At 39.9% G+C, this 13,692-nt stretch overlaps 1 protein-coding gene across 1 annotated transcript in view; it reads left to right on the forward strand.

Moving 5' to 3' along the window:
* The window catches only part of HPSE2 (heparanase 2 (inactive)), a 640,767-nt gene that overhangs the window by 107,927 nt on the left and 519,148 nt on the right, over positions 1-13,692 (forward strand). The gene's annotated exons all lie outside the window — the stretch shown is intronic.

Below are 13,692 nucleotides of genomic sequence, written 5' to 3' on the forward strand. Positions count from 1 at the left end.
TAGACCGTCTTGGAGTTTGGTTTTGCCTGGCTGTCTGGTCTGACATTATTTTGTCTGGGTGTTTTTTTTTTTAATTAATTAATTAATTTTAAATGATTTTTTATTATATTATGTTAGTCACCATACAGTACATCCCCGGTTTCCGATATAAAGTTCGATGATTCATTAGTTGCGTATAACACTGTCTGGGTGTTTTTTGCATAATTTTCCAATGGATTGATTCCTTTTGCCATGGGCAGGCAACTTTCCTTCCTGCCCAAGTTTGCTCCCATCGTTACCCCTTCCTCTACATCTGCATTTCTTTCCTATAGTGTTCTCTGTGTAACTGTGTTCTGTAAATCACTCCCCAGTCCTCAGCCTTCTCTGAGTTCCTGGATTATTTGTCATCTGTACCTATCACCAGATGTTTAGTTACCTGTAGTTCTTTCTTGTTGCCTATGTTTGGATTTTTTTTTTCCACTTTCAGATATGTCTTTATTGTTTGTTTCTTTAGACACTTCTCTACATGTATTTCAATATGATTTGCATATCCTTTTATTTTATTATTTTTTTCATGATAAGTGTACTCTTTAATCCCCATCACCTGTTTCACCTATTACCCCTCCCACCCACCTCCCCTCTGGTAACCATCAGTTTGTTCTCTATAGTTAAGAGTCTGTTTCTTGGTTTGTCTCTCTCTCTCTCCTTTATTCCCCTTTGCTCATTTGGTTTTTTTTCTTATATTCCACATATGAGCGAAATTGTGTGGTATTTGTCTTTCTCTGACTGACTTATTTCACTTAGCATAATAGTCTCTAGCTCCATCCACATCATTGCAAATGGCAAGATTTCATTCTTTTTGAGGGCTGAGTAATATCCCATTGTGTGTGTGTGTATGTGTGTGTGTGTGAGTGTGTATATATATATATATATATATATATATATATATATATATATATATATATATACATACCCCATCTTCTTTATCCATTCATTTATTGATGAACACTTGGGCTGCCTCCGTAATTTGGCTATTATAAATAATGTTGCTCTAAACACAGCTGTGCATGTTTCCCTTTGGATTACTGTTTTTGTATTTTTTGGGTAAATACCCAGTAGTGCAATTATTGGATCATATGGTAGTTCTATTTTTAACTTTTTGAGGAACCTCCATACCGTTTTCCACAGTGGCTGCACCAGTTTGCATTCCCCACATGTTTGCATTTTCTGTAGAATTTTCAACACTCCTAGCTCAAACTTTTAAATTCACTGTTGACTTTAAACCTAAAAAATATAACTCCCAATATATGCCACAAGAATATTTTATATCCATATTATCATTTTATTATATCTTTTGTGCTTTATTTCTAGTATTTTACTATATTTGTAATTGTCTTCTTTTTCTCTTGGCATGATCCCTTTTATCCATAGGTTTTCTGGGGGGGGGGGATAGGTAGGGGATTCATACTTTATTATTGCCTTTTTGGGTATTTTTCTAATTTTGTTTTTGTAAGGCAAGAATTATTTTTTCAATATATTTTTGAGTTGGAATTTTTCTCATGCAATTTCTCTAAGCTTTCATTTTTAGAATATCTGTGGGATTCTATCTTGCTGTACATTTTAATATATATTGAAATCTGTGAAGTGTTTGTGGTTTATTATATTACTCTTCTTTGTGCCTCCTATGTATGTCCCCACAACTAGACTGTAAGTTTTTTGAGGCCAGGACCATATCTGTAGCACCAGCTCCTGGCTTGGTACATTCAGCTAGGAATGGTCCCTTTAGTGAAAAGTGTTGTGGAGAGTGCTGTACCCAAACTTACAAGTTATAAACTGCTCTTCTTGCTTATCTTTTCGTACCCAGCTTTTTTCCCCCTTTCAAAATGACACAGGAATTTGTTGTTCCCAGCAAATAGTCTGCCGACATAGAGCTGCTAATTTGTTTGAGTGGACATGTTGGTGTTTTCATTTTAAAAAAAGTGGGGGGGGGGTGGAGAAAGAGAAAAGAAATGTACCACTCTATATTAATCTTTATCATCACCGCAATAAAGCATTGGTAGATGCTTGAAAATGTTTACGATCATCAAGACATTACTCTTTCTTGATGCCAACAAGAATGAAGATCCATTAAAAAAAATAGGGAAAGGAGAAAATTTTAAGTTTAAAAGTGGGGAAGGAATTTATTTTGGATACACATTTATTTACACCTTTAGGCGTCTGTGATCCTAAGAATGAAAAGTTTACCACAGTTCCTCATGGTATGATGGAATGCTTCAATTTTGAAAAACTACTCTGTGTAGGGAATCATGTGAGACTCTGGCTGCAGCCATTGTGTAGTCCTGGAATCGAACCTTGAATAATGGCATTTATTGGTATTAAACAGGGATTGGCAACCTGTGGCCCATGGGCCACATCCAGCCTGCTGATTTTTTTTTTTTTTGCATGATTTGAGAGCGAAGAAGGGTTTTTACATTTTTAAGTGATTTTAAAATCACAATATTATTATTTCATGACATGTGAGAAGTATTTGAAATCCAAATTTCATTATCCATAAGTTGGAACAAAGCCATGTTCATTCATTACATATTGTCTATGGTTGTTTTTATGCTACCATGGCAGAGTTGAGTACTTATGACATAACCCTCATGGCCCACAAAGCCTAAAATAGTTGCTAAGTTGCTATCTGGCCCTTTATAGAAAAAGTTTGCTTTATACTTCTGGTATAAAACAAGGTAGGAGACCAAAAAAAAAAAAAATCAATTAGGGTAAGAAATGAGGATAGAGAATAGAGGCAGAATTCCTTTCCTACTACTTTTTATTCCTTCCCTCACCCTCCTATTCCACAGTAAGCTCTATCTCCCCTTTTCTTGCATACACCCCCTACTGCACCCCATCTCCATATTCATAGGCACATATATATTGTGAAAAGAAAACCAAAGTCTTTCATTTTTATGAGAGTTTGGTTTACAGTTGCTCTTAATTTTTAAAATTATATTTTCCCTTATTTTAAATCTGAAGTTTGGACCATCTGGGAATGAAAACTGGGGACCTCAGTATGTAGGCTATCCATTTGGCAACAGCGAAAAGTAGTGCTAAGACCAGTCAAGAGGCATGAGACTGAAAATGAAGCTTTGTTGGCCTGTCTTGGGAAATTTGGACCAGAGCCGACAGTTGGAGCACCATTTTTGACCATTGTGCTGGGAATCATGTTTTGTTCCACTGTATAGAAAACCTTTAGGGGTTAAGCTCCTACCATTCAATTTTTTTTTTTTTTTTTTTTTTTTGGTGGGAGAACAACAACACAAAACTAGGGGCTCAGTTTGGAGGAGAAGCTGAAACTGATTCAAACAAGATTTCATTAACTAATTTGGGGAGCATTTGGAGCCGTTCTGAGCTATACAGTTACTTCTTTTCTCATCTCCACTGGCACTCTGAGAATCGGATCACCTGGGGAAAGCAGATTTAAAAAATTCCAGATGGTGTTTGCGATGCTCCAGCTGTGGAGAATCTCTCCCAGTCAGGCAATCTGCCTTTCTGCCGGAACCCTCTAAAACTGTGCTGCCCATTTGTCATGCTTCTCCAATTGCAGCCTTCTGGATAGCTTCTCTTTGCCTTGTCTGACTCTTCCTTTCCAGTTTTTATCATCCCCCTCCATGAGCTAATGTAGTAACATCTCTTCATTGGCTATAAATCCATAGAAGAACCTGATATAAAATATGGTTTTGTGAAGGATAATTGGAAAACATCTGTTTTTTTACCCATAAGATTCAGTGTTCACTTGTCTCATATGACGACGTGACTGTTTGTGCATGTGTGAAAAAGAAAAGAAACAGGAAAAGAGGAGGGAAAGGCTAACATGAGGGTGAGCAAGAAAGAATTCATGCATGTGTTTTTGTAGCCAGCTGGACAAAATAAGTTCATCTCCATGTCGGCTTGATTAGAATCCTGGGTTAATGTTGGGAAAGGTCAGTCTCACTGACTTGAATGACCTTGATGGGGCTACCAAAGAAGTGATTGCTTTTGGGTTGGTCCTGGCTATTGTTTTGATGATAAGTTTTGTCTGGAGTTATTCCTAGCTTATGGTGACAAGGCTTGAAAGCTTATGGACAACTTTTGGTCTTCAGAGTGTTCAGGTGGTCTTTCCTTAGAGGTTGAACACTGTGGGGAGGTGAAGAGGAGAAGCAGATAACAGATAACCCTCCATGCTTGTTCTTGTGTCTTTTCATAGTGGATATGCCTTTCCTAATCTGTAGAATATTAAGTGAGTAAACTTTGGAACCTTTCATTTTAGCTGTTATAGTCTATAATTGGATTCATATAAGATATATGGGTCATTGAGTTTTATTTTATTTGGCACTTGGTACCTTTTGAAATCTAGATGGAAAATTACATAAATCAGCAGGAACTGAAATTTTTTATATTATCACTTGAAAAATTGAATAAAATTTATATATCATAAAATACAAAGATCTGAAGTATACAATTTGATTGCTTTTGATAAAAGTATGCACCTATGTAACTGTCACCTTAAACAGGATCTAGAACATTTCTGTCATCCAGAAAGTCTCTTACTGTCCCTTTCCAGTCCATCCACATCTTTTTTTTTATTTTTTTTATTTTATTATTTTTTTAATGATTTTTTATTATATTATGTTAGTCACCATACAGTATATCCCCGGTTTCCGATGTAAGGCTCGATGATTCATTAGTTGTGAATAACACCCAGTGCACCATGCAATACGTGCCCTCCTTACTACCCATCACCGGTCTATCCCATTCCCCCACCCCCCTCCCCTCTGAAGTCCTCAGTTTGTTTCTCATAGTCCATAGTCTCTCATGTTTCATTCCCCCTTCTGATTACCACCCCTTTCTTTATCCCTTTCTTCCCCTACCGATCATCCTAGTTCTTATGTTCCATAGATGAGAGAAATCATATGATAGTTGTCTTTCTCTGCTTGACTTATTTCACTTAGCATTATCTCCTCCAGTGCCGTCCATGTTGTAGCAAATGTTGAGAACTCGTTCTTTCTGATAGCTGAGTAATATTCCATTGTATATATGGACCACAACTTCTTTTTTTTTTTTTAAGATTTTATTTGTTTATTTATTCAACAGAGATAGAGACAGCCAGTGAGAGAGGGAACACAAGCAGGGGGAGTGGGAGAGGAAGAAGCAGGCTCCTAGCGGAGGAGCCTGATGTGGGGCTCGATCCCATAATGCCGGGATCACGCCCTGAGCCGAAGGCAGACGCTTAACCGCTGTGCCACCCAGGTGCCCCTGGACCACAACTTCTTAATCCAGTCATCTGTTGAAGGGCATCTTGGCTCCTTCCACGATTTAGCTATTGTTGACATTGCTGCTATGAACATTGGGGTGCATATGGCCCTTCTCTTCACTACGTCTGTATCTTTGGGGTAAATACCCAGTAGTGCAATGGCTGGATCATAGGGTAGCTCAATTTTTAACTTTTTAAGGGACCTCCACACTGTTTTCCAGAGTGGCTGTACCAACTTGCATTCCCACCAACAATGTAGGAGGGATCCCCTTTCTCCACATCCTCTCCAACAATTGTTGTTTCTTGCCTTGTCTATTTTTGTCATTCTAACTGGCGTAAGGTGGTATCTCAGTGTGGTTTTGATTTGAATTTCCTTGATGGCTAATGATTTTGAACATTTTTTCATGTGTCTGTTAGCCATTTGTATGTCTTCATTGAAAAAGTGTCTGTTCATATCTTCTGCCCATTTTTTGATTTGTTTGTTTCTCGTGTATTGAGTTTGAGAAGTTCTTTGTAGATCTTGGATACCAGTCCTTTATCTGTAGTGTCATTTGCAAATATCTTCTCCCATTCCGTGGGCTGCCTCTTAGTTTTTCTGACTGTTTCCTTGGCTGTGCAGAAACTTTTAATCTTGATGAAGTCCCATAAATTCATTTTATCTTTTGTTTCTCTTGCCTTTGGGGATGTGTCATGAAAAAGGTTGCTTTGGCCAATGTCGTAGAGGTTGTTGCCTATGTTCTCCTCCAGAATTTTGATGGATTCCTGTCTCACATCGAGGTCTTTCATCCATTTGGAGTTTATTTTTGTGTATGGTGTGAGATAGTGGTCAAGTTTCATTCTCTTGCATGTAGCTGTCCAATTTTCCCAGCACCATTTATTGAAGAGACTGTCTTTTTCCCACCAGATGTTTTTTCCTGCTTTATCAAATATTAGTTGCCCAAAGAGCCGAGGGTCCATTTCTGGGCTCTCTATTCTGTTCCATTGGTCTATGTGTCTGTTTTTGTGCCAGTACCATGCTGTCTTTGTGATCACAGCTTTGTAGTACAGCTCGAAATCCGGCATTGTGATGCCCCCAGCTTTGTTTTTCCTTTTCAACAGTTCCTTGGAGATTCGGGGCCTTTTCTGTTTCCATACAAATTTAAGGACTGTTTGTTCCAGTTCTTTGAAAAATGTCCTTGGTATTTTGATCGGGATAGCATTGAAAGTGTAGATTGCTCTGGGTAGCATGGACATTTTAACTATGTTAATTCTTCCGATCCATGAGCATGGAATATCTTTCCATCTTTTTATGTCTTCCTCAATGTCTTTCAAGAGTAATTTATAGTTTCTAGAATATAGGTCCTTTACGTCTCTGGTTAAGTTAATTCCAAGGTAACATATGGTTTTTGGTGCTATTGTAAATGGGATGGATTCCCTAATTTCTCTTTCTTTGGTCTCGTTATTCGTGTATAGAAATGCAACTGATTTCTGAGCATTTATTTTGTATCCTGCCACGTTACTGAATTGCTCTATAACTTCTAATAGTTTGGGAGTGGCTTCTTTTGGGTTTTCCATATAGAGTATCATGTCATCTGCAAAGAGAGACATTTTGACTTCTTCTTTGCCAATTTGAATACCTTTGATCCCTTTTTGTCGTCTGATTGCTGTTGCAAGGACTTCTAGTACTATGTTGAATAATAGTGGCGAGAGTGGGCATCCTTGTCGAGTTCCTGATCTTAAGGGAAAGGCTTCCAGCTTTTCCCCATTGAGAATAATATTTGCAGTAGGCTTTTCATAGATGGCTTTTATGAGATTGAGAAATGTACCTTCTATTCCTACACTCTGAAGGGTTTTAATCAGGAAAGGATGCTGTATTTTGTCAAATGCTTTTTCGGCATCGATTGAGAGGATCATATGGTTCCTGAGTCTTTTCTTGTTGATATGATGTATGACGCTGATTGATTTGCGAATATTGAACCACGCTTGCATCCCAGGTATGAATCCCACTTGATCGTGATGGATAATCCTTTTAATGTACTGTTGGATTCTATTAGCAAGTATCTTGTTGAGGATTTTGGCGTCCATATTCATTGGAAATCGGTCTGTAATTCTCCTTTTTGAGGGGGTCTTTGCCTGGTTTGGGGATCAAGGTAATATTGGCCTCATAGAATGAGTTTGGTAGCTTTCCTTCTGTTTCTATTTTTTGAAATAGCTTTAGGAGAATAGGTATTATTTCTTCTTTGAATGTTTGGTAGAATTCCCCAGGAAAACCGTCCGGGCCTGGAGTTTTGTTATTTGGAAGGTTGTTTATCACTGACTCAATTTCTTCATAATTAATTGGCCTGTTTAAGGAATCAGTTTCTTTCGGTTTCAATCTTGGTGGTTTATAGGTTTCCAGGAAGGATTCCATCTCTTCCAGATTGCTTAGTTTATTGGCATATAGTTGTTGATAAAAATTTCTAATAATCCTTCCAATTTTAATGGTGCTCGTCGTGACCTCTCCTTTTTCATTCATAATTTTAATAATCTGGGTCCTTTCTCTTTTCTTTTGGATAAGTCTTGCCAGTGGTCTGTCAATTTTATTGATTCTCTCAAAGAACCAGCTTCTAGTCCTGTTGATCTGCTCTACTGTACTTCTGGTTTCTGCTTGATTGATTTCAGCTCTAATTTTGGTCAACTGCTTCCTCGTGCATGGATTAGGCCTGTCCCTCTGTTGCTGTTCCAGCTTCTTGAGGTGAGAATATAAAAACTGCATTTTAGATTTTTCTATTCTTTTGAGTGAGGCTTGGATGGCTATGTATTTCCCCCTTAGGACTGCCTTTGCAGTATCCCATAGGTTTTGGACTGTTGTATTTTCATTCTCATTGGTCTCCATAAATTGTTTAATTTGATTTTTGATTTCCTGGTTTATCGAGTCATTTCTGAGCAGGATGGTTCTTAGTCTCCAAGTGTTTGAGTTTCTTCCAAATTTTTCCTTGTGGTTGAGTTCCAATTTCAGAGCGTTGTGGTCTGAGAATATGCAGGGGATAATTTCAGTCTTTTGGTATCGGTGGAGACCTGTTTTGTGTCCCAGAACATGGTCTATTCTTGAGAATGTTCCATGGGCATTAGAATAGAATGAGTATTCTTTGGTTCTGGGGTGTAGTGTTCTATATATATCTATGAGGTCCAACTCGTCGAGTATGGCATTCAAAGCCTTTGATTCTTTGCTTAGTTTTTGCCAGGGTGTTCTATTTCTGAGAGTGGAGTGTTGAGGTCCCCTACTATTAATGTATTTTTATTTATATGTCTCTTTATTCTGGTTAAGAGTTGGCTTGTGTATCTTGCTGCTCCCCTGTTGGGGGCATATATATTTATAATTGTCATATCCACTTGTTGAATACTTCCCTTAAGAATAATATAGTGCCCTTCTGCGTCTCTAACTATAGTCTGTAGTTTAAAATCCAATTTATCTGATATGAGAATTGCTACCCCAGCTTTCTTTTGAGGTCCATTTGCGTGAAAGATGGTACTCCATCCCCTTACTCTCAGTCTGAATGCATCTTTGGGTTTGAAATGAGTCTCTTGTAGACAGCAAATGGATGGGTCATTTCTTTTTATCCAATCTGCAACCCTGTGGCGTTTATGGGATGGTTCAAACCATTTACATTAAGACTGATTACTGAGAGATATGATTTTAATGTTGCCATGTTGCCAGTAAAGTCTTTGTTTGTATTGGCTGTGACTTTCTGTTCTGTATCACTCTTGGGGCCTTTTTACTTTTATAGAACCCCCCCTTAATATCTCCTGTAGGGCTGGTTTCGTGGTTACAAAATTGGTTAGTGACTGGCGATTCTGAAATGTCTTTATTTCTCCATCAATTCTGAATGACAGCCTTGCTGGATAAAGGATCCTTGGCTGCATGTTTTTCTCTGAAAGAGCTTTAAATATGCTCCCCCAACCCTTTCTCTCATTCCAGGTCTGTGTAGACAGGTCTGACGTAATTCTGATGCTTTTGCCTTGGTACGTGAGAAATTTCTTTGCCCTGGCCGCTTTCAATACTGTATCCTTGCATCTAATATTTGCGAAATGCACTATGACTTGACGTGGCATAGGTTTGTCGTGGTTGAGCTTGGGAGGGGTCCTCTCTGCCTCTTGGACACGAATGTTTGTTTCCCTTGCTAGATTAGGGAAGTTTTCAGCTACAATTTGTTCAAATATCTCTTCTAGACCTCTGTTTTTCTCCACCCCCTCGGGGATGCCGATAATTCTAACATTGGATCGTTTCATTGAGTCAGTAATCTCCCGTAACCTACATTCGTGGGCGTGGATTTTTTTAAGACCATCTTCTATTTTCATTTTTTCCTCTATTAACCCATCCTCCAATTCACTAACCCGTTCCTCTGCTTCTGTGACCCTGGCCGTCAGAGCCTCTAGTTTTGCCTGCATTTGGCTCATAGAATTTTTAATTTCTGTCAGATTCGCTCTCATTTCTGTCCTTAGGGATTCTATATTCTCAGTAACCTTTTCGTTAATAGTTTTTTCAATTCTACTCATCATTTTGACCATCGTTACTCTGAATTCCATTTCTGATAATTTGGTTATATCCATATCCATTATTTCTGTGGCAGAGGCCACAGACTCACTGTCTTTTCTTTGCTGGGGGGGGCTTCTCCTTCTTGTCATTCTGATGAAGAGAGGTTGCGGGGTTTCCAGAGCCCAAATTATTGACTGGGTCCCAGGCCGTGCCCCTTGTTTTATAGGGATCTTAGGGATGTGGGCTTCTTCTTTAAAGATTTTATTTATTTATTTATGTGGCAGCCAACCAGCGAGAGAGGGAACAGAAGCAGGGGAGTGGGAGAGGAAGAAGCAGGCTCCCAGCGGAGGAGCCCGATGAGGGACTCCTTTCCGGAACGCTGGGATCACGCCCTAAGCCGAAGGCAGGCGCTCAATGACTGCGCCACCCAGGCGCCCGGGTTGTGGGCTTCTTGGTTTTTCAGCCTGCCTTCTGGTGGAGGGGCCTGCCGCGCCGATACTCAGGCAGCCCTGTTTGGGTAGAGTCTCGGTGTCCCCTGCAAGGGGGGATGGGGATGGGCACTCCCTGAGCCAGTATTTCCAGGCTTTTGTTCTCTGGCGGCTTTCCCTGGTGGTTTGCTGTGCCTCTTCTGAGAGTCAGAGCAGCAGCGGCCAAATTTCAGCCTCTGTCATGGAACAGAAGGATTGCGGCCCGTTCTCTACTAATGTTCTGGCCACTTTAACTCTGTTTCTGTTTGTGCTGCTCAACCCTGCAGCGTCCCGGGATGTGCGCCCCACACCCGGCGTCCCAGCCCTCACTTCCAGGGCCGGCGTGTCTCTGTCCTTTGTGTTTCTAATGCCGCCAGCCGCCAGCTGCCAGCCGCCCCGCGCCCGCTCCCGGATCTCCCGGTCTCAGTCTGGATCCAGTGAGCGCACCGGGATTCCGGAGTTCCGCGAGATGCCTGGTGGCGCGCGCACCCGGCTCACGGGTCAGTCTGCTGTTTTGCGGGTGCCGTCCGCGAGCCCCGCCCGCTCCCCCGTCCAAGTGGCTACCGCTTCCCGGCACCCGAACGCGGCGGCTCCCTCCCCCTTCCGTTTATCTTCCGATATCTGTGCACAGTTTCATGGCTCCCCGCTTCGTACCTCAATACTCAGCGCTGGAGATGTTCATTTGTAGAGATCCAGATGTATCTTCCTGCGTCTCAGGCTGGTTCCGTGGTTGTTTAGGCTGGTCTGGTACCTATCCAGCTCGACTCGGGGGACCGGCTGAAAACGGTGTCTCCTACTCCTCCGCCATCTTAACTTCTCCAGTCCATCCACATCTTATAAGGCAACTACTGTTCTGATTTCATAATTATTTTGCCTGTTCTTGAACTTTATATATACTGTTTTGTGTATAGATTTTTAAGCTTAGTGTAATATTTCCAATACTCATCTTGTTTTTTTTTTTTCCCCAAGATTTTATTTATTTATTTCGAGAGAGTGTGAGCATGGAGAGGGTAGAAGGGCAGAGAATCTCCAGCAAACTCTGCACTGAGTGTGGATCCCAACACGGGGCTCAATCCCATGATCCTGAGATCACGACCAGAGCCAAAACCTGACTGAGCCACCCAGGTGCCTCCCGCATAGTCATTTTTGTTGTGTGTATCACTAGTGCATTTAAAATATTTCTTGACTTTTCCCCATCTTGTGAGATGGCAGATGAAAGAGCTGAGAAGCCAGATAGTAAGGAGAAGAAACCTGAAACCAAGAAGGCTGATACTGTGGGCAAGGTTAAGAAGGGTAATCTCAAGGCTGAAATGCCAAAGAAGGAGAAGCCCCACTGCAGCTGAAACTCTGACCTGGTCAGAGGAATTGGCAGTTATTCCCAATCAGTTATGTGTCACAAAAAGGCCATGTACAAGAGGAAGTATTCAGCAGCTAAACCCAGGGTTGAAAGGAAAAAGAAGAAGGTTCTTGCTACTGTCACAAAACCAGTTGGTGGTGACAGGAATGGTGGTACTGAGTGGTTCAGCTTCACAAATTGCCTAGGTATTATCCTACTGAAAATGTGACTCGAAAGCTCTTGAGCCACATACAAGGGATAAAAAGGGGACTGGAGGGGCACGTGGATGGCTCAGTCAATTAAGCATCTGACTCTTGATTTTGGCTCAGGTCATGATTTCAGGCTTGTAGGATGGAGCCTCATGTCAGGCTCCATGCTGGGTGTGGACTCTGCTTAAGGTTCTCTCTCTCCCTTTCCCTCTGCCCCCACCACTCCCTCCCTCTCTAAAAAAACGGGTGGGGGACTGGATATGGTAAATATGTGGATAATCTTAACAGGTGATATTTTGCATCTTCTATTCATTTCTTGAAAAAACAACTGACTGTATATACTTAACACTACTGAACTACACACTTAAAAATAATTAAGATGATATATTTTATATGTTTTTTACCACAATAAAAAACAACTTATTATTTAATTATTTTAAAAATAATTATATTTTTATAATTGTGTTGTGGGGATTATAATATACATAGATATAAAATATATAAAACAATATCACAAAGGATGGGGGGTGTAAGTGGAATTACAGTGTTATACAAGTTTTATTGCAATTAGTACTACCTTAATTTTTTTTAAAGGTTTTATTTATTTATTTGTCAAACAGAGAGGGAGAGAATAAGTAGGAGCACAAATGGGGGAGCAGCAGGCAGAGGGAGAAGGAGGCTCCCTGCTGAGCAAGGAGCCCAATGTGGGACTTGACCCCAGGACCCTGGAATCATGACCTGAGCAAAAGGCAGACGCTCAAATGACTGAGCCACCCAGGCTTCCCAGTAATACATTATTCTAAGTAGAACATGTTAAGTTAAAGATCAATACTGTAATCTTTAGTACAACTACTTAAAAATAATACAGAAATTATAGCTAGTAAGTCATTAAAATAATTAAACCATTAAAAATTTGATTAACCCAAAAGAAAAAACAGAAAGCTTGAGACTGAGCTGGTCAAGGTGATCTCACTGATCTGACGAGGCAGAAATCAGAGTTTGGGTTGGTTGAAGTAGCTGTAATCTACGACGCAAGGTAACAGAGAAACAGTGGCTGTGCGGAGAAGGTGGCCCCAGGAGTCCCTGTGGGAGGTCTTGTATAAATCCCTGAGGACAAGGCTCTACAAGTTCAGAGTGAGACCATGAGAGTTTACCAGATAGCAGTTAAGATAAGAGTTGATAGGGAAATAAGAGAGAACAAGCACTGCTAGAGAAAAGGAGCATAGTCCCTGGCCCCTTCAGAGTGAAGAGATCCTGTTAATACTTTGATAACATTGTTGGCATTCAGTTGAGATAGCAGAGGGCCACACCATAGGAGTAATGGCCAAGCTTTAGTATAAGACCTACTCTAGATCCACCCTAACAAAGTATAAGACCATGTTTTAGTAAGATCCAGAGAGAAATGGAGTTTGAAAGTTAAGTCCTGACAAGCTAGATGAGCTTGAGAAACATCCTGAGCTTTCCACAGTTCTGTGGAAATTAAATTAAATTACAAATCAAAAATAATGAGATATCTAGAAAATCTCCTAGTATCTGGAAATTAAATCTTTCCTAAATAGACCATGGTCAAGGAAAAATCACAAGAGAAATTAGAAAATACTTCAAACTAAAAAATAGTAACTTACCAAAATTCGTGCAACACAGACCAAACAATGCTTAAAGGAGGAATTTAGTTTTAAATTCACACATTAGAGAAAATAGCAAGATTTACTATCAATTATCTAAGTTTCCACCTTAACAAGCTAGAGAAAGGAGAGCAAATTAAATCCAAAGTAAGTCATAAGAAAGGAATAATAAAGATCAGAGTAGAAATCAGCAAATAGAGAAAATTAACAAAGTCAACATTTTTTCTTTTAAATGATTAATAAAATTAATAAACACCTAACAATAAAAATAAAGAAAAAAACAGGAAAATCACAAACTAACAGTAT

The sequence above is a fragment of the Ursus arctos genome, unplaced genomic scaffold, assembly GCF_023065955.2.
Source record: "Ursus arctos isolate Adak ecotype North America unplaced genomic scaffold, UrsArc2.0 scaffold_7, whole genome shotgun sequence".
In the NCBI taxonomy this organism is placed as follows: Eukaryota; Metazoa; Chordata; class Mammalia; order Carnivora; family Ursidae; genus Ursus; species Ursus arctos.